The 20111-nt window shown below is 46.5% G+C and overlaps 1 protein-coding gene across 1 annotated transcript in view; it reads right to left on the reverse strand.

Moving 5' to 3' along the window:
• The window catches only part of LRRC8C (leucine rich repeat containing 8 VRAC subunit C), a 58527-nt gene extending 41151 nt beyond the window's left edge, over nucleotides 1-17376 (reverse strand). Inside the window, exon 1 of the mRNA XM_073571487.1 lies at nucleotides 17023-17376. The gene's annotated coding sequence lies outside the window, so the exon portion shown is untranslated. The remainder of the gene's footprint in view (nucleotides 1-17022) is intronic.
• Nucleotides 17377-20111: the final 2735 nt, after the last annotated feature.

The raw sequence follows: 20111 nt of genomic DNA on the forward strand, positions 1-20111 counted from the left end.
TGAACTGGACACACCTAGTAATAGGCGCTGCAAAGAAGAATAAAATGTTATTGTTTTTTTAATTGTGCCTCTCTGTTACAAAATTATACTAAAAGTGTTTGCAATGAGACTCAGCTCTGTAGCACCGCTTCTCCCCCCCACATTGACCGCCAGAGAAGAGCTGAAAACTGTCACCTAATCACACTCAGGCCTGCTGAGCTCCAGCACATCATCACTTTGCAGAGGGCAGACTGTCTGTCTCACATTGAGCTTGAGCTAAGCTATGGTGGGGGGCGTGTTCTTCTTTCTCTAGTGTGTTGCTGCCTGCTTATGATTGGTCAGCATCAGAGAGAGGAAGAAGTACACGCCCCCAGTGAAATCTGTCTGGTAATGCTCACTTGAACTTAAAAAAACAAAAATTGTTAAAATATTTTGATCGCTAATATTTCCGCAATGTAGAGGCAAAATAAAACAAAAACATTTAATTCCGTGCTGAAGCCATTATTACATTGTGTGTCTAGTTCTACATGAAAAAATTTAGAGAAAGGTCCTGTTTAAACTTCAAACTCTGAGAATCGTCCACTATTGTTTTAGCAAAGGACACCAAAAAAGTTTTTATCACTATGAACAAAACGCACTTCTGATCGGACCGAGTATACAAAACAAAAAGCAAAGTTACCCTTCCATTCTTCCAGATAAGATGATGAAAATGAAATTGGTTGTCCAAAATAATGAGAGATGCAAAAAGCAATAACTCATGAGGAGAAAAATGAAATATCAATATACACTCACTGGCCACTTTATTAGGTACACCATGCTAGTAACGGGTTGGACCCCCTTTTGCCTTCAGAACTGCCTCAATTCTTCGTGGCAGAGATTCAACAAGGTGCTGGAAACATTCCTCAGAGATTTTGGACCATATTGACATGATGGCATCACACAGTTGGCGCAGATTTGTCGGCTGCACATCCCTGATGCGAATCTCCCGTTCCACCACATCCCAAAGATGCTCTATTGGATTGAGATCTGGTGACTGAGGAGGCCATTTGAGTACAGTGAACTCATTGTCATGTTCAAGAAACCAATCTGAGATGATTCGAGCTTTATGACATGGCGCATTATCCTGCTGAAAGTAGCCATCAGATGTTGGGTACATTGTGGTCATAAAGGGATGGACATGGTCAGCAACAATACTCAGGTAGGCTGTGGCGTTGCAACGATGCTCAATTGGTACCAAGGGGCCCAAAGAGTGCCAAGAAAAAATTCCCCACACCATGACACCACCACCACCAGCCTGAACCGTTGATACAAGGCAGGATGGATCCATGCTTTCATGTTGTTTACGCCAAATTCTGACCCTACCATCCGAATGTCGCAGCAGAAATCGAGACTCATCAGACCAGGCAACGTTTTTCCAATCTTCTACTGTCCAATTTCGATGAGCTTGTGCAAATTGTAGCCTCAGTTTCCTGTTCTTAGCTGAGAGGAGTGGTACCCAGTGTGGTCTTCTGCTGCTGTAGCCCATCTGCCTCAAAGTTCGACGCACTGTGCGTTCAGAGATGCTCTTCTGCCTACCTTGGTTGTAACGGGTGGCAATTTGAGTCACTGTTGCCTTTCTATCAGCTCGAACCAGTATGCCCATTCTCCTCTGACCTCTGGCATCAACAAGGCATTTCCGGCCACAGAACTGCCGCTCACTGGATTTTTTTTCTTTTTCGGACCATTCTCTGTAAACCCTAGAGATGGTTGTGCGTGAAAATCCCAGTAGATCAGCAGTTTCTGAAATACTCAGACCAGCCCTTCTGGCACCAACAATCATGCCACGTTCAAAGGCACTCAAATCACCTTTCTTCCCCATACTGATGCTCGGTTTGAACTGCAGGAGATTGTCTTGACCATGTCTACATGCCTAAATGCACTGAGTTGCCGCCATGTGATTGGCTGATTAGAAATTAAGTCTTAACACACAGTTGGACAGGTGTACCTAATAAAGTGGCCAGTGAGTGTATGTTCCCCCACTAAGTCCCTGCCATTCCAGCGCTGATTTCTCGATGCTCCCTGTTTACAATGGACGCAGCTGTCACACCGGTGTACCCCAGGTAACATCTGCAGCCAATCACTGGCTGCAGTGGTCATGTGGAGTATATGGGTTGTGACTGTGATACTTGTTGCATATGTAAAAGAGAAGATTTGGGAGCATAGAGGAAGCGGCACCAAAACAGCTGGGAGTCAAAGGATGAGTATCTGTTCTTTCCATATTTTACAATTATTACTGTCTTTCGGAAACGTTTCCGTTATATCAGACAACCTCTGATCAACGCAAGGTTTGAGCTTCAGGTCCATCTTAATATTTCCAGACTTATGCCTACAGGCAACCAATCTCTGTATAACTATCGTAGAACTTTTTAGCAGGGTTAGTGCTAAAATGTAAAATGTTTATTGGTGAAAGCAAACCCAGAGTCAAAAGATTTGACCCCAATTTCCAGGTCACAGTTTACAATACTAAAATCAAGGCTGCTGATGTTGGCACCAAGACAAGTCCGCGCAAGGAGATCGGTTATTCGTGCAAAATAAACCATAACTTTTTATATCGCAAGGCATGTCTCTAACCGAAGATGCCGCATCACAGGGATGTAAATGATCAAGGAACACATGAAAAAAGTTATACTGCTTAGATGGCTCCTCTATGTGATTCACCTACAGGTATAGATCCAGGGACTGAAGAAAACACCCACTCAGGAAGAATTGTTTGCGGCCACTCAGAACTGAGGAGGGAGTTCTACCCTCACTAATATGTTACAGATTGCCTCCAAATACATGTGTTACGAAAATGGCATTTATTAGAGTGCTTTCACATTGAGTTCTTGCCCATGTTCGTTGGTCCCGTCAGGGCATACGTCTGAAACAACACCCCCACAAATCGGGATTCAAGCGTATGGGCCGACGGGGCCATAGACTATAACGGCGCCAACAGAGTGAACGTGTGATCTCTCATGCATCATTTTTTGGCATATACGCCTATTGGAGGTGGACACTCACATGTAGTAGACTGCGCCTGGCTGTCCGTCTCCAGTAGATATATACGCCTGAATCCTGTGTTTCGGGCGGTTCGAATGTAAGCCCCGAAGGGACCAACGAACTTGTGATAAAATGCTAATTAACCATTTCTAGTTCCCTACTGGCTATTTTCTGTGTGTTCTGTACATAAGCAGAAAGCGGCCAATCAGTGATGGGGAAGGGGTTATACAGAGCTCATGAATATAGAGGACTACATGGCAGGAGGTTTACTAGTCCACCTCCTGCTGATTAAACATTGAACCTACAGCAAGCAGCCTAGTAAGTGACACATCGCTGGAATGAGTGTCTCTGCCCCTACATTATGCAAAAACCTTGCAACAGATTCCCTTTAACCTCTGAAAGCAGATATGGACTTGATGCAGGAAGATCCTCAAGTCTAGTCCCTCAACAGTCTCAGATTGTTGGTGGTGGCATAAAAGAAATAGTAGAGTCATCAATGATGGAGCCAAGGGTCATCACCAGGAGTGCAGACAGGGCGTAACAAACCAGAAGACAAGACCAGAGTCAAAAGGTAACAGCAAATAACTAGAGCTAGCAAGAAAACAATCCAAATCTTAGGCTTCATTCACATATAAATAGGCTGCCATAGCCAAAATAAGCCAGGAACACCCTCACAACCCAATGGTGACAATCATTGCGGAAATATTGCCTGAAGTATGGCAGGACGCGGGTTTATGTAGAAAATAGACGATGTATCTCAAGACGGGTAATACAGGTCTCAGAAAAAATGGCGCCACATAGGTCCAAGACATGGAAGAATAAAATCAATGGACCTTGGGCAGCTGCCAGAACATGCATCTATGACTTCCTTTTCATTACATTGCATCCATGCTTATTTTTTTTCTTTTACTTTTACTAAATGAACTTTTCTCTTCTGCTTTATTAGGATTTGCAAATTCATCTATAAATTACAAGCGTTCACATACCGCTAAGCTTTTTTGGCAGGCATACACAAGTGAAGAGAGCCATAAAGTAAAAAGCAAGCATTGCAGATGTAACACTCCTGCTGATACAAATGACTGCAGTAAAGTAATAGGAGCTCCCCTGGGATAAATCTGCTCCATGCTGCAAGGAGATTATTACAGAGATGATGATGTATATAAGATGCAAAATCAACCCGAAATGTTGTTTACTTTAACGAAAACTTCTAAAGGAGGCAACACAAAGGAATCTTATGTTCCTCATTAGGAGACTTCAGTTCATCTGGGTTCTAAATCCACATTAAACTTGTGTTTCATGCATAAACAAGGCATGCCGGCCTCACACCATCCTCCGGGGACTTTACTGAAAGCCACATCTGGAAGGATACATCTGACAGTGAGTGACCATTATCGACTGCAACTCGATTACCGAATGAAAAGCATTGGAATGGAGTTTAAGAAGCATAAAGGTCCCCATACACACTAGATACAGAGCGTAAAGGTCCCCATGCACACTAGATACGGAGCATAAAGGTCCCCATACACACTAGATACAGAGCGTAAAGGCCCCCATACACACTAGATACAGAGTGTAAAGGTCCCCATACACACTAGATACAGAGCGTAAAGGCCCCCATACACACTAGATACAGAGCGTAAAGGTCCCCATACACACTAGATACAGAGCGTAAAGGTCCCCATACACACTAGATACAGAGCGTAAAGGTCCCCATACACACTAGATACGGAGCGTAAAGGTCCCCATACACACTAGATACACAGCGTAAAGGTCCCCATACACACTAGATACACAGCGTAAAGGTCCCCATACACACTAGATACGGAGCGTAAAGGTCCCCATACACACTAGATACAGAGCGTAAAGGTCCCCATGCACACTAGATACGGAGCGTAAAGGTCCCCATACACACTAGATACAGAGCGTAAAGGCCCCCATACACACTAGATACAGAGCGTAAAGGTCCCCATACGCACTAGATACGGAGCGTAAAGGTCCCCATACACACTAGATACAGAGCGTAAAGGTCCCCATACACACTAGATACATAGCGTAAAGGTCCCCATACACACTAGATACAGAGCGTAAAGGTCCCCATACACACTAGATACATAGCGTAAAGGTCCCCATACACACTAGATACAGAGCGTAAAGGTCCCCATACACACTAGATACAGAGCGTAAAGGTCCCCATACACACTAGATACGGAGCATAAAGGTCCCCATACACACTAGATACAGAGTGTAAAGGCCCCCATACACACTAGATACGGAGCGTAAAGGTCCCCATACACACTAGATACGGAGCGTAAAGGTCCCCATACACACTAGATACGGAGCGTAAAGGTCCCCATACACACTAGATACGGAGCGTAAAGGTCCCCATACACACTAGACACAGAGCGTAAAGGTCCCCATACACACTAGATACGGAGCGTAAAGGTCCCCATACACACTAGATACGGAGCGTAAAGGTCCCCATACACACTAGATACGGAGCATAAAGGTCCCCATACACACTAGATACAGAGCGTAAAGGTCCCCATACACACTAGATACAGTAGCTATTGAACGATGCTTGGGCTGACTGTTCCGCCAACAGTCATCCCGGCTGGCTGTCTCATACACTGGAGTAGTTATTTGGCCGAGCGCTCCTTTGTCCTCTATGAGAAACCGGTCAACAGACGTCTATACCATGGGCTTAACTCGGGGAAAACAAAGCGATCGGTAATCTGAAAATGGACAGAACCGATCAACATCTCCCCTGACAAACATATGGCCCCCAGCACATACACATTAGATTATCGGCTGAATCTCATGATAATGAATTATTCATATGTATGGGGGGCTTAGGATTGACAGTCAATTTCAAGAGCTGGTAACACTGTCTTCAAAAAGCAAAAAGTGTACCAGCTCAACAGGTGTAGGCTTAATCCAAGGCATGGACCATGCTCCTGTGTAGCATTTCTATGAGAATCTGCTCTTATTCACGCCATTACTAAGAGCAGGATAATGTCTCGAAACGCGTTTTATCTGTACCTCATTATATGATGTTACTCTGCTCCAACATGTTTTTTATTCTACATTCAATAAAGATGTTTCGTTTTATCCATGTGGCTGGACTAAAGATACATTTCCGGAGAACACTTTCTTATCATATGTCTTCCAAAGACTACTTAAGTTATCTAAATTTGACAGAAACATAGAATGTAAAGGGCCTTTCACACATAGCGAGATCGCTAGTGATATCGCTAAAGCGCAGGGCTGTGGAGTCGGTAAGCCAAACCTGCGACTCCGACTCCTCAATTTCCCTTACACCGACTCCGACTCCAACTCCGACTCCGACTCCACGACTCCGACTCCGACTCCCACACATATTGCTTATATTTAAGTGAAAAATTTATTGTAGTACAATGTGAACATCAGACATTTAATCATTTTTATGATCCAATAATCAAGATATTTAGATAGAACAGAATATATATTGGTGTACTACCCGGTTTTCATTCTTTTTGGTACAGATACGATATGGATAGACAGATATGGATAAATGGATAGATAGAGCAGATTTCTAATCTGCTTTTGCTATTGAAAACATTATCTATGAGCTTAAAAACCTTTCAGGTGATGCAGTTTTTTAAAAAGATGATCAACTTTTGCAGCTGAAAAACGTATCCTCAAAAAACACAGGAAAAACGCTGTGTGTGAATGTAGCCTTAGATCAGGAATATAACAGCCATTTATAGGACATTTCATAACTTTCCCAAACTCCTATGAAAAAATATTCAGCACATCCTGCATTGAATTACTGTACCCAATTTATTATATATTTTAGGAGTCGGAGTCGGTCCATTTTATACCGACTCCAACTCCGACTCCGACTCCACCAAAATGAGCACCGACTCCGACTCCACGACTCCGACTCCACAGCCCTGCTAAAGCGTCACCGATTTTGTGACGCAACAGCAATATCACTCGCGATCTCGCTTTGTGTGACATGTACCTGACCGCCCCCCCGCTGGATATCGCTGATGGTGCTCAAATGGCCTAGGCCATTTTCTGATTGTTTGCGCCCCACTGGCCTGCGCGCATCGCTGTGTTTGGCGCCGACGAGCAACGTCGTTGGCGATGCATGGACGCAGGCGGAAGTCGTCATCATTGCTGCGGTTTGACAGGTAACAGCAACCGCCGATGTATCGCTGCTGCGTCGCTGGTGAGATCTGCCTGTTTGGCAGCTCACTAGTGACCATTTAGCGATGCACCAGCGATCCTGACCACGTCGTATCGTTGTCGAGATCGCTGGTGCATCGCTAAATGTAACGGGACCCTTAGAGTTGGAAGGGACCTCCAGGGTCGTCGTGTTCAACCCCCTGCTCAATGCAGGATTCACTAACCCATCTCAGACAGATGTCTGTTCACCCTCTGTTTGAAGACTTCCATTGAAGAACTCACCACCTCTTGTGGCCGCCTGTTCCACTTATTAGTCACCCTCACTGTCAAAAAGTTTTTTCTAATAGCTAATGTGTATCTTCTCCCTTTCAGTTTAATTCCATTGCTTCTCATGTCCAATCCTCATACACAACTTGAATGTATTCAATGGGAAGAGAGACGACATCTCTTGCAAAGGCTTATATCCCCTCTAATCAAAAGGACTGGGTTTCGAAATACCAATGGCCAAAACCTTCTCTTCCCCAACATCATCTTGCCAAAATTGTTTATTTGGGCTGACTTTCTTCTAATATGTACAGAGGCCTTTAGACTGGGATCAAACCATCATAGTTTCCAACTCTCTCAGAAATAGAGTGTGTGGGAAGCCCCAAGTAAAAGGGAAGACTTTGGGTAAAAAGACCACATTTCTCAGGAACCACTAAAAAAAAAACTTCCAGAAAACAGGAGTTTTGTAAATTTTTTTTGTGAATAACACTTTATCAGACACAACCCAAATATTCACAAGCTCATTTAGTGGGTGGGTATTAGGACTTTAAAAAAGTATGTCTGGTCAAGAAAAGCTTCAGCAGTGCAATCTGAAACATCCTGGATGTCTGTTCTTGAAAGTTGTCAGGTATGTATAATATAGTGTCCTGCAGTCATGTCAATGTGTGGATGGTCCTCTGTACATATCTTGAAGTTTTCATGAAGGTTCCAAAATATCTTGAGAGCTCCTGGATGGTGGAATGGCAGCACAGATCTGCTTCCAGAGGAAAGCATGGAAACAATGCTACTGTGTGAACCAGGGATTGCATATACCTCATTAGGCAGAAAAATATAACACTAAATCTATCAATAAGGTTAGAAATCATAGTCTGATGTAACTACTAAAGACGTTTAAGGCTATGGAGCCAACGGGCACTGACTATCCATCAGATTAGGAGAACTGCACATGTATCAACATCAACTATATGTACAGTACATGCACAAAAGATACATACGGTAATTGCTAAACAGAAAAAACATACAATAAAACAAACAAAACTTATGGTATATGCCAAAGGACTCTGCTCAATAGTCTTATGTGAACCCGGCCAGAAAGCAAAGACGGCCTTTAACTGGGGTATGGAAACCCACAAAACACACTCCCCCACAGTGAGAAACACAAGTATAAGGCTATGTGTCCACGTAGCGATTCTGAAGCAGAATAAACCTGAGCAGAATCGCACACCCTGCTCCCGGGAAAACGCATGCGTTTTTTGACGCGCATTTGTCAAGCGTTTTGACATGCGTTTTCCTAAGCGTTTTTGCCCATATAATTTCCGAAAAATTAATGAACATGCTGCGTTTTTAATCGCTAAGCGTTTCCGCACCGGTAAAAAATGCACCACTGGCACGAAAAGGTGCGTTTATCATTAAAAATCAATGGGATGCTTTCTTATGCGTTTCTGCAGCAGAATCGCTTGTCTAAAAGCGCTGCGGAAACGCTTAAAAAAACGCTACGTGGGCACACAGCCTTAAACACAAGAATAATATCTAATGATATTCAATAAAGTTCTACACAATATATTGTCCTAACTTCTATGCATCAACATCCAAAAGAATAACATCAAAGGTGCAACTGCAATATAATAATCCCAAAATGGAACTTCATAAGAGAATTCAGACCATAATGTGACATCTAAATGTAGGAGAGAAACATCTCAACCAATGTCTCTTAATAAACCAAAAATTACAATGCACCTGCGCTGGCTGACTAAATCCTGCAATGATCACCAGAGTGGGTCATGAATGAATAATGTACTTACTTCCCATGAGCTGAGGGGCTGCAGATAAATCCAGCATATGCCATGTGAAAAAATGGCTGTGCCCCAATGGAGACCGGAGACGCAGCACCTAGGAGGCGTCCCTCCTGTAAACGATGGTGCAGGAGCGTCCCTTCAGCTGACGGCCGCTGGACACGCTAAAAAGATGGTGGCGCACTCCGGCCGAGAGGCGCCGCCGGCGTGCAGCGGCAAGGGGGAGGAGATCAGGTGACGTCACCGGGGATAGAAGGACGGGGGCGCGTACAGGCCAAACTAGAAGCCAACGCGTTTCTAAGGTCTACGGACCTTCTTCATCTTTTTAGCGTGTCCAGCGGCTGTCAGCTGAAGGGACGCTCCTGCACCATCGTTTACAGGAGGGACGCCTCCTAGGTGCTGCGTCTCCGGTCTCCATTGGGGCACAGCCATTTTTTCACATGGCATATGCTGGATTTATCTGCAGCCCCTCAGCTCATGGGAAGTAAGTACATTATTCATTCATGACCCACTCTGGTGATCATTGCAGGATTTAGTCAGCCAGCGCAGGTGCATTGTAATTTTTGGTTTTTGTTATTCACTTTTTCTTGGGTGTGCACAGACCCGGGGTATTCACCAGCAGCAGCTGTTTTGCACATATCCATCATTACTTGGTAGCGCCGGTGTATATTTGTTATTTATACTCTTAATAAACCAGCCTGGACATTTTACTGAAACAGTTTCCTCTGCCTACCTCAGAACACAACGGACTAGAAACCCTACTATATACAGTATAGATATATCTATATATATTAACGTTATTATGTACCATTCATTCAGAACTATACCGATAAGAATTTATGTATTACACAAGGGGAGGTGAAACCAAACTGCAGAGAAGGCCAGGCACTATAGAAATTGTCCCCAACATGTGGCCCATTGCCCCCTGATGTATGGCTCATGGCTGACTGCTAGTCCTATACATTACTGCTGGGTCTCTACCATAAACTACATAAACTAGACCCAGCACTAATGGCAAGATGGCGCTCACCAAGAGGATGAGGTGGAGCAGCCATGAAATGGTTATAGTAGTGGTACGGCTGCCTTCTGGTTGGTGACATCATCCCATCATTCTTTCTTATCTTTGATAGCTGTATGTGGCTCTAAAGATAAGAAAAGCTGAGGACGCCTTTAAAGACCCTAATGACAAAACTATGGATGTTTTGGAAGGTCTACCTGAATGTAATGAACTAGGGACAATGCATTATTTTGAGGCTAAATGCAAAAAAAACAGACAGCCAGGGCAACTTAGGAGTGGCTCCGTAAGAAGCATTTCAAGGTTTTGGAGTAGCCTAGCCAGTCTCCAGACCTGAAACCAATAGAAAATCTTTGGAGGCAGTTGAAACTCATTTTTCCCCAGTGACAGCCCCAAAACCTGAAAGATCTTGAGAAGATCTGTATGGAGGAGTGGGCCAAAATCCCTGCTGCATTGTGTGCAAAGTTGGTCAAGAACTACAGGAAACATCTGACCTCTGTAACTGCAAACAAAGGTTTTTGTACCAAAAAATAAGTGCCGTTTTTCTATTGTATCAAATTCTTACTTCATGCAATAAAATGCAAATTAATTATGTAAAAATCAAACAATGTGATTTTCTGGATTTTTTCTTTAGATTCGGTCTCTCACAGTTCAATTGTACCTACCATAAAAATTACAGACCTCTCCATTGTATGTAGATGGGAGAACTTGCAAAATCAGCAGTTTATCACTTATTTTACCCACTGCATATTTATATACAGCTGGATATGTATACAGCTCTGGCAAAAATGAAAAGACCACTGCACAGTTTTATAAAAATCAGCTTCTCTCCATGTCTGACAGCCATTCCATTCCAGCGTCAGTTGAATTCCAACCAGAGTACACCTTATTCTACTTAATGTGCTTCTGATTAGGTGATCACCTGAACCAAATCTTATTTAACGAAGGAAAGTCTAAAAAACCCTGCTATGGTGTTCACAATCCTCTTACAATAGGACAAGCTGGATGGTAAAACAAGTGCTAGTAATATCCCAAAAGTAATAGGAATGAAAAAATAACTTTTAAACATGCCAAAGTAGTTGAAAAGAAAAGTCTTGAGTGAGGAAAATAAGGGCTCAATTCTGGCTTTACTAGCAGAGGGATACAGTGAAGTGTCATGTTGCCTCCATCCTTAACATTTCTAAGAGGGCAGTCCATTACAACAAGGTTAAGCAGCAGATACTGGGACCAACAAAGCTACAGACCGGCAGAGAGCGAAAATGACTCTCCACTGACCGGGATGACCGTCATCTTATTCGAATGTCACTCAGCAACCGCAGGATGACATCAAGTGACCTACAAAAGGAATGTCAAATGGCTGCTGGGGTGAAGTGCACAGCAAGAACAGTTTGTAACAGGCTCCTAGAGGCAGGACTCAAGTCATGTAAAGCTGGAAAAAAGCCTTTCATCAATGAGAAGCAAAGGAGAGCCAGGCTGAAGTTTGCCAAAGACCATAAGGATTGGACCATAGAGGACTGGAGTAAGGTAATCTTCTCTGATGAGTCTAATTTTCAGCTTTGCCCAACACCTGGTCATCTAATGGTTAGACGGAGACACCTGGAGAGGTGTACAAACCTCAGTGTCTTGCACCCACTGTGAAATTTGGTGGAGGATCGGTGATGATCTGAGGATGCTTTAGCAAGGCTGGAATTGGGCAGGATAATCTTTGCGAAGGACGTATGAATGAAGCCGCATACAAGGTTATCCTGGAAAAACAGTGGATTCCTTCTGCTCAGGCAATGTTCCCCAACTCTGAGGAATGGTTTTTCCAGCAGGATAATGCACCATGCCACACAGCTTGGTCAATCAATGTGTGGAAGAAGGACCACCACATCAAATCCCTGTCATGGCCAGCCCAATCTCCAGACCTGAACCCCATTGAAAACCTCTGAAATGTAATCAAGAGGAAGATGAATAGTCACAAGCGATCAAAGAAGAAATGCTTACATTTTTAAGCCAGGAGTGGCATAAGGTCACCCAAAAGCAGTGTGAAAGACTGGTGGAAAGCATGCCAAGACGCATGAAAGCTGTGATTAAAAATCATGGTTATTCCACAAAATACTGATTTCTGAACTCTTCCTGAGTTAAAACATTAGTATTGTTGTTTCTAAATGATTATGAACTTGTGTTCTTAGCTTTATTTGAGGTCTGCAAGCACTGCATTTTGTGTTATTTTGACCATTTCTTATTTTCTGAAAATAAATACAAAATTTAGTGCTTGGAAATTCGGAGACATGTTGTCAGTAGTTTATAGAATAAAAGCAATTTACGTTTTACTCAAAAATATACCTGTAAAGAGAAAAATCAGACAAACTGAAAATTTAAGGGCAAAGCTGAAAAGCCAGATGCGATCAAGCCGACCTACAAACCTGGATCAGTTACACCAGTTTTGTCAGGAGGAATGGGACCAAATTCCGACCAACTATTGTGAGACACTTGTGGAAGGAAATCCCAAACGTTTGACCCAAGTCATTCAGTTTAGGGGCAACGATACCAAATACTAATGAAATGTATGTAAACTTTTGGCTTTGCAGTAAGTAAAAAAATATCTTAAACCATTCTCTCTCTCATTAATCTGGCATTTGGCAAATATTAATAATTATGGCATTGTCCTAAAACAGGAAAGGTTTATTCTGATTTCATGTCAGACATTGAGAATAACCTGCAGATGTGTCTTTTTATATAGTAAGCTTCTGGTTTTGACTGTATAGAGACACATCTATAATATTCCACATCCTTCTAATGTTATTGGATCAAGTAGATTCACGTCATCCTTTTTCTCCATCATCCGCTTATAGTGTCACAGTGCCCTTATGTGGAAGCAATTGTCTGCTCCTCCTATCTATAAGTCACTGTGGATATGTAAACACTTCACATCATGTAATATATGCCATTTATCGCCATAACTGTGTACACCCAGCCTCCAGCTGCAGCGTATAAGCCAACAGGAATAATGTGCAATTCCAAGTGTAGATAATAAACTATGGAAAATAGGTATACAGAGGAAAAAGAAACACTAACATGTCTATTAGACTAAGGAATAATTAAAGGGAAAGAAAATGACTTATTGTCTAAATACAGTAAGTTTTTTTGTGTTAAATGCATTTTTTTATTGTGGCAATGTGCTCCCCACAAGGCTGCCGAGCGCTGCACTCGCCTTTTTCCCCTATAAAGAATAAATGGATGGAGAGGTGGTCGGGCTTCCAGGCTGCAGCGCCATTTTGTATTGGTGATAAAAATTCCACGATCTGCCAATCAGTACAAGTCCCAGCAGTCGGACCCCCGCTGATCAGAAAGTTATTGACCTAATAATAATAATAATAAATTTTATTTCTATAGCACCGACATATTCCGCAGCACTTTACATTTCAGAGGAGACATGTACAGACAATAGACTTTACAGCATAACAATAACCACATAGATTATAACAAATACCAAGAGGAATGAGGGCCCTGCTCGCAAGCTTACAATCTATGAGGAAAGAGGTAGACACGAAAGGTGGGTGGTAACAGTTGCCCTGATTGTATGGACCAGCCATAATGTTAAGTGTGTAACAGTACAGACACAGAGGGCTAATGGATGCATAAAGCATGTGGGAACATGATGTGGGGAACCTGATTACGGTAAAACTTTTGGCTGTGCCACACAGGGATAGATTAGGTTAATGTGTTGAGGCGGTAGGCCAGTCTGAATAAATGCGTTTTCAGGGCAGGCTTAAAATTGTGGGGATTGGGGACTAATCGTATTGACCTGGGAAGTGCATTCCAAAGAATTGGCGAGGCACGTGTAAAGTCTTGGAGACGGGAGTGGGAGGTTCTGATTATTGAGGATGCTAACCTCAGGTCGTCAGCAGAGCGGAGGGCGCGAGTAGGGTGGTATACCTATATTAAGGATAAGTAATAACTTGCTATAAGAGGACAACTACGTGAATCTTCTAGGCAGGGACTTGTAGTTCCACAGGAGCGATCACAGGCATTGCTTATCCTGGGTAGCTTATACAGTGTAGTTATATATGTGCTCTCACATACGTCTGCTGTGTTCACTGTATATCACTGGGAGGGAAGTGTAGAGGAATGTGAGAGTGCTGCTGAAGTGGACAATCTCTTCCCAAAATAAGGTGCACTGGCCAATAAACACTAGTCAGGGCGCAACCCTCCCCCAGAGACTATACCCTGCATTAATAGGGTGCGTGTGGCTATGAAGCCCCCCATCCTGTGTATACAACGATGCAGCCCCCAACAGTCTTGATACAAGGAGCAGCAGAAGATCAGATTAAACATCTTCTGGCTCTCGGCATGAAATGACACTGTAATTGACTTATACACACTCATAGCCGGAGGAAGCAGCCGCCACCGGGGGATCGGATGTAGTTTTCCTGACAACACAATATAGGACGTTTGTTGTGCTACAAGGATGATTACAACTTGATGTTCTATATTCCAAATACTATACGCAGCCCAACACCTCACCAGCAGGGATGCCATCGGGAAGCCGGGAATATTCGTGTTGTGCGCTCAAAAACATGTGACAATGTAGATGAAGCAGAGTCGGATCTGTGTTACTTTTCGCTAAAGCTTTTCTACAATGAGAGATCTCCTGGAGTCCCATAGACAATGAATGGAGCATGGGCACCTCTCACCATTCTCTAAAGCTTCAGCGTAAAGTAACACAGTTCTGACTCTGCTACATCTACATGTCACATGTTTTTTAACACACACAGGGCTCTCTTTCAGTTTCCAGAGCCCTGATATTGGGATTACAAGGTGTCCCAGAGGTCAGAACCACAGCAATCAGTAAGTTATCATCTATCCTAATGATAGCGAGTAACAAAATGCTTTGTGAATACTCTTTTAAAGTGAACCAGTCGCCATAACTGATAACCTTAACCATAACATCGGTGCAACGTGTGCAGCTGCACAGGGGCCCGAGAGGTAAGGGAGCCCACCACCACCTCCAAAGCTGCCAGCGGGGCATTTTGATGAACTATTGAACTACCAAGGGCCCCATGTACTGTTCTTGCACCAGGGCCCTATTCTGTGTCTTCGCCCCCAGGGTATCCTCATAATCTTTTCAAAAGCAAGTCGTAAAACGCACTGTGCTGTATGCTAATGAGCTGTGAAGAGTCCAGTGGGTGTTTGCGTTGTTAAGGAGTCGTGCAGTCTGGTGTCCATCCGCCTGTGCATTAGCTGTGACATAGACCGGGATACAGTCGGGCACAGTGCACCTCTCTGTTCTGCCCGGGCAATGGACCAATGGGCGATGTCAATCATGACTGTGGGGGCGGGGTTATATACTGATTAGCCTGACTCTTCTGTATGGTGTGAACACCCACATGACTCTATAGGTCATTAGCATATGATATATACACACACATATATATACACATATATACTTTTCTGTCTAGATCTGTGTTAGTGAGCTCTTCTCCTTGGTGTAGATCATCCATCCACCTGACAGGTGTGACTTATCCAGATGCTGGCTACACAGCAGGATTATTGCACACATGTGCCTTAGGCCTCTTTCACACTTCAGTCTTTTGGCGTCAGTCAAAATCCATCAAAGTGTGAAAAAATGGATCCAGTGAAGATTGCCAAAAAACTGATGCACTGGATCCGTTTTTTTGACGGATCCGTCGAAGCTGAAGCTTTTGGAATTTAAAGGAATAGGATTTTGGAGAGAGAGAGAGAGAGAGAGAGAGGCTTTCCCTTATCCTGCAGTCCCATGCAAGATACCTGACAGCTTTCCCTTATGCCACAGTCCCACGCAAGAGACCAGACAGCTTTCCTTTATTCTGCAGCCCCACGCAAGACGCAAGAGACCGGACAGCTTTCCAATATCCTGCAGCCCCACGCAAGACGCAAGAGACCGGACAGCTTTCCAATATCCTGCAGCCCCACGCAAGACGCAAGAGACCGGACAGCTTTCCTTTATCCTGCAGCCCCACGCAAGACGCAAGAGACCGGACAGCTTTCCTTTATCCTGCAGCCCCACGCAAGACGCAAGAGACCGGACAGCTTTCCTTTATCCTACAGCCCCACGCAAGACGCAAGAGACCGGACAGCTTTCCTCTATCCTGCAGCCCCACGCAAGACGCAAGAGACCAGACAGCTTTCCTTTATCCTGCAGCCCCACGCAAGATGCAAGACACCGGACAGCTTTCCTTTATCCTGCAGAACCCATGCAAAATGCCTGACAGTTTTCCTTTTCTCGCAGTCCCATGAAAGACACTAAGATAGCGCAATTACGATGCTCCTGCGCGATGACAAGCTCAGCTCTGCTACACCTGTACACGTTGAACCATAAAGAAACACCACAACAAGCCAAGACAGTAAGATAATGTCCCATCATCCAGCCCCCCCGTACAGACAACAGATATTCCAGGTCCGCAGGAGCGGTCGGGGCAATATGTTACTATGGAGATGACTGGATCGACCACCAGTACCACACTTTCCCATTGGTCGGCTGCTATGGCGATTGCTACTATCTTCAGGAATTCCCCATTTGGGACAACACTGACCTGAAACCTGTGAATTCTTAAGTTTTTGTTGCAATGAGCGCTATTCCCCATAGCTGGATGGATACAGACACAATATAGGCATCATATACACCAGGACATTTACAATCGGTAAGATCGGAGATCGCTGGGTGACATCTCACCGATGACGATCATTGAGAACCCACAGGTGCCCTCCTCAGCAGCCCCCCATAGTCCTCACTCCCACCACCACACAACCCTGACTGACCGTGACTGACGTCTGGGCGCTCAGCCCGTCCTCATGCCCGTGGTGCCCGGCTGTGGGGATGCCGCTGTGCCCCGCCGCTGCCGCCCTCTCCCGTCCTGCAGCCGCCCAGCCCCGCAGTGACGCACACACTCCCCCTCTGTGCGGAGCAGGGGGCGGTGGTCGGAGGGTCCTGGTGTGATGGGACTGCCCCCTGCAAGCAGCCGAAAACAGTGCGCCCTGGTGACCGCGGAGGGAGGGGGCGGCAGCTGGTAAAAATAGATAACAATATGAGGAAAAAGGAAGAGTCTGCGGCACAAGTTATCCAGAAGCCGGGCAGGAGGCACAGCGGCCAGCACCGCACTGCTCCATGTACAGAGATAGGGGCTGAGGTGGGCTCTGGGGCCCGGCATGCACTGCTCCATGTACAGAGATAGGGGCTGAGGTGGGCTCTGGGGCCCGGCATGCACTGCTCCATGTACAGAGATAGGGGCTGAGGTGGGCTCTGTGGCCCGGCATGCACTGCTCCATGTACAGAGATAGGGGTTGAGGTGGGCTCTGGGGCCGGGCATGTACTGCTCCATGTACAGAGATAGTGGCTGAGGTGGGCTCTGTGGCCCGGCATGTACTGCTCCATGTATAGAGATAGGGGTTGAGGTGGGCTCTGTGGCCCGGCATGCACTGCTCCATGTACAGAGATAGGGGTTGAGGTGGGCTCTGGGGCCGGGCATGCACTGCTCCATGTACAGAGATAGTGGCTGAGGTGGGCTCTGGGGCCGGGCATGTACTGCTCCATGTATAGAGATAGGGGTTGAGGTGGGCTCTGTGGCCCGGCATGCACTGCTCCATGTACAGAGATAGGGGCTGAGGTGGGCTCTGGGGCCGGGCATGTACTGCTCCATGTACAGAGATAGTGGCTGAGGTGGGCTCTGGGGCCGGGCATGTACTGCTCCATGTATAGAGATAGGGGTTGAGGTGGGCTCTGTGGCCCGGCATGCACTGCTCCATGTACAGAGATAGGGGCTGAGGTGGGCTCTGTGGCCCGGCATGCACTGCTCCATGTACAGAGATAGGGGCTGAGGTGGGCTCTGTGGCCCTGCATGCACTGCTCCATGTACAGAGATAGGGGCTGAGGTGGGCTCTGTGGCCGGGCATGTACTGCTCCATGTACAGAGATAGTGGCTGAGGTGGGCTCTGTGGCCCGGCATGTACTGCTCCATGTATAGAGATAGGGGCTGAGGTGGGCTCTGTGGTCGGGCATACACTGCTCCATGTATAGAGATAGGGGCTGAGGTGGGCTCTGGGGCCCGGCGTGTACTGCTCCATGTACAGAGATAGGGGCTGAGGTGGGCTCTGTGGCTGGGCATGTACTGCTCCATGTATAGAGATAGGGGCTGAGGTGGGCTCTGGGGCCCGGCATGCACTGCTCCATGTACAGAGATAGGGGCTGAGGTGGGCTCTGGGGCCCTGCGTGCACTGCTCCATGTACAGAGATAGTGGCTGAGGTGGGCTCTGTGGCCCGGCATGTACTGCTCCATGTACAGAGATAGGGGCTGAGGTGGGCTCTGTGGCTGGGCATGTACTGCTCCATGTATAGAGATAGGGGCTGAGGTGGGCTCTGTGGCCCGGCATGTACTGCTCCATGTATAGAGATAGGGGCTGAGGTGGGCTCTTTGGCCGGGCATGTACTGCTCCATGTACAGAGATAATGGCTGAGGTGGGCTCTGGGGCCCGGCATGCACTGCTCCATGTACAGAGATAGTGGCTGAGGTGGGCTCTGTGGCCAGCACCGCACTGCTCCATGTACAGAGATAGGGGCTGAGATGGGCTCTGTGGCCCGGCATGTACTGCTCCATGTATAGAGATAGGGGCTGAGGTGGGCTCTTTGGCCGGGCATGTACTGCTCCATGTACAGAGATAGTGGCTGAGGTGGGCTCTGGGGCCCGGCATGCACTGCTCCATGTACAGAGATAGTGGCTGAGGTGGGCTCTGGGGCCCGGCATGTACTGCTCCATGTACAGAGATAGGGGCTGAGGTGGGCTCTGTGGCTGGGCATGTACTGCTCCATGTATAGAGATAGGGGCTGAGGTGGGCTCTGTGGCCAGCACCGCACTGCTCCATGTACAGAGATAGGGGCTGAGGTGGGCTCTGTGGCCCGGCATGTACTGCTCCATGTATAGAGATAGGGGCCGATTGGGCTCTTTGGCCGGGCATGTACTGCTCCATGTACAGAGATAGTGGCTGAGGTGGGCTCTGGGGCCCGGCATGCACTGCTCCATGTACAGAGATAGTGGCTGAGGTGGGCTCTGGGGCCCGGCATGTACTGCTCCATGTACAGAGATAGGGGCTGAGGTGGGCTCTGTGGCTGGGCATGTACTGCTCCATGTATAGAGATAGGGGCTGAGGTGGGCTCTGTGGCCAGCACCGCACTGCTCCATGTACAGAGATAGGGGCTGAGGTGGGCTCTGTGGCCCGGCATGCACTGCTCCATGTACAGAGATAGGGGCTGAGGTGGGCTCTGTGGCCCGGCATGCACTGCTCCATGTACAGAGATAGGGGCTGAGGTGGGCTCTGTGGCCCTGCATGCACTGCTCCATGTACAGAGATAGTGGCTGAGGTGGGCTCTGTGGTCGGGCATACACTGCTCCATGTATAGAGATAGGGGCTGAGGTGGGCTCTGGGGCCCGGCATGTACTGCTCCATGTACAGAGATAGGGGCTGAGGTGGGCTCTGTGGCTGGGCATGTACTGCTCCATGTATAGAGATAGGGGCTGAGGTGGGCTCTGGAGCCCGGCATGCACTGCTTCATGTACAGAGATAGGGGCTGAGGTGGGCTCTGGGGCCCTGCATGCACTGCTCCATGTACAGAGATAGTGGCTGAGGTGGGCTCTGGGGCCCGACATGTACTGCTTCATGTACAGAGATAGGGGCTGAGGTGGGCTCTGTGGCTGGGCATGTACTGCTCCATGTATAGAGATAGGGGCTGAGGTGGGCTCTGTGGCCCGGCATGTACTGCTCCATGTATAGAGATAGGGGCTGAGGTGGGCTCTTTGGCCGGGCATGTACTGCTCCATGTACAGAGATAGTGGCTGAGGTGGGCTCTGGGGCCCGGC

The sequence above is a fragment of the Dendrobates tinctorius genome, unplaced genomic scaffold, assembly GCF_039654945.1.
Source record: "Dendrobates tinctorius isolate UK_male_01 unplaced genomic scaffold, ASM3965494v1 ptg000029l, whole genome shotgun sequence".
NCBI lineage: Eukaryota > Metazoa > Chordata > Amphibia > Anura > Dendrobatidae > Dendrobates > Dendrobates tinctorius.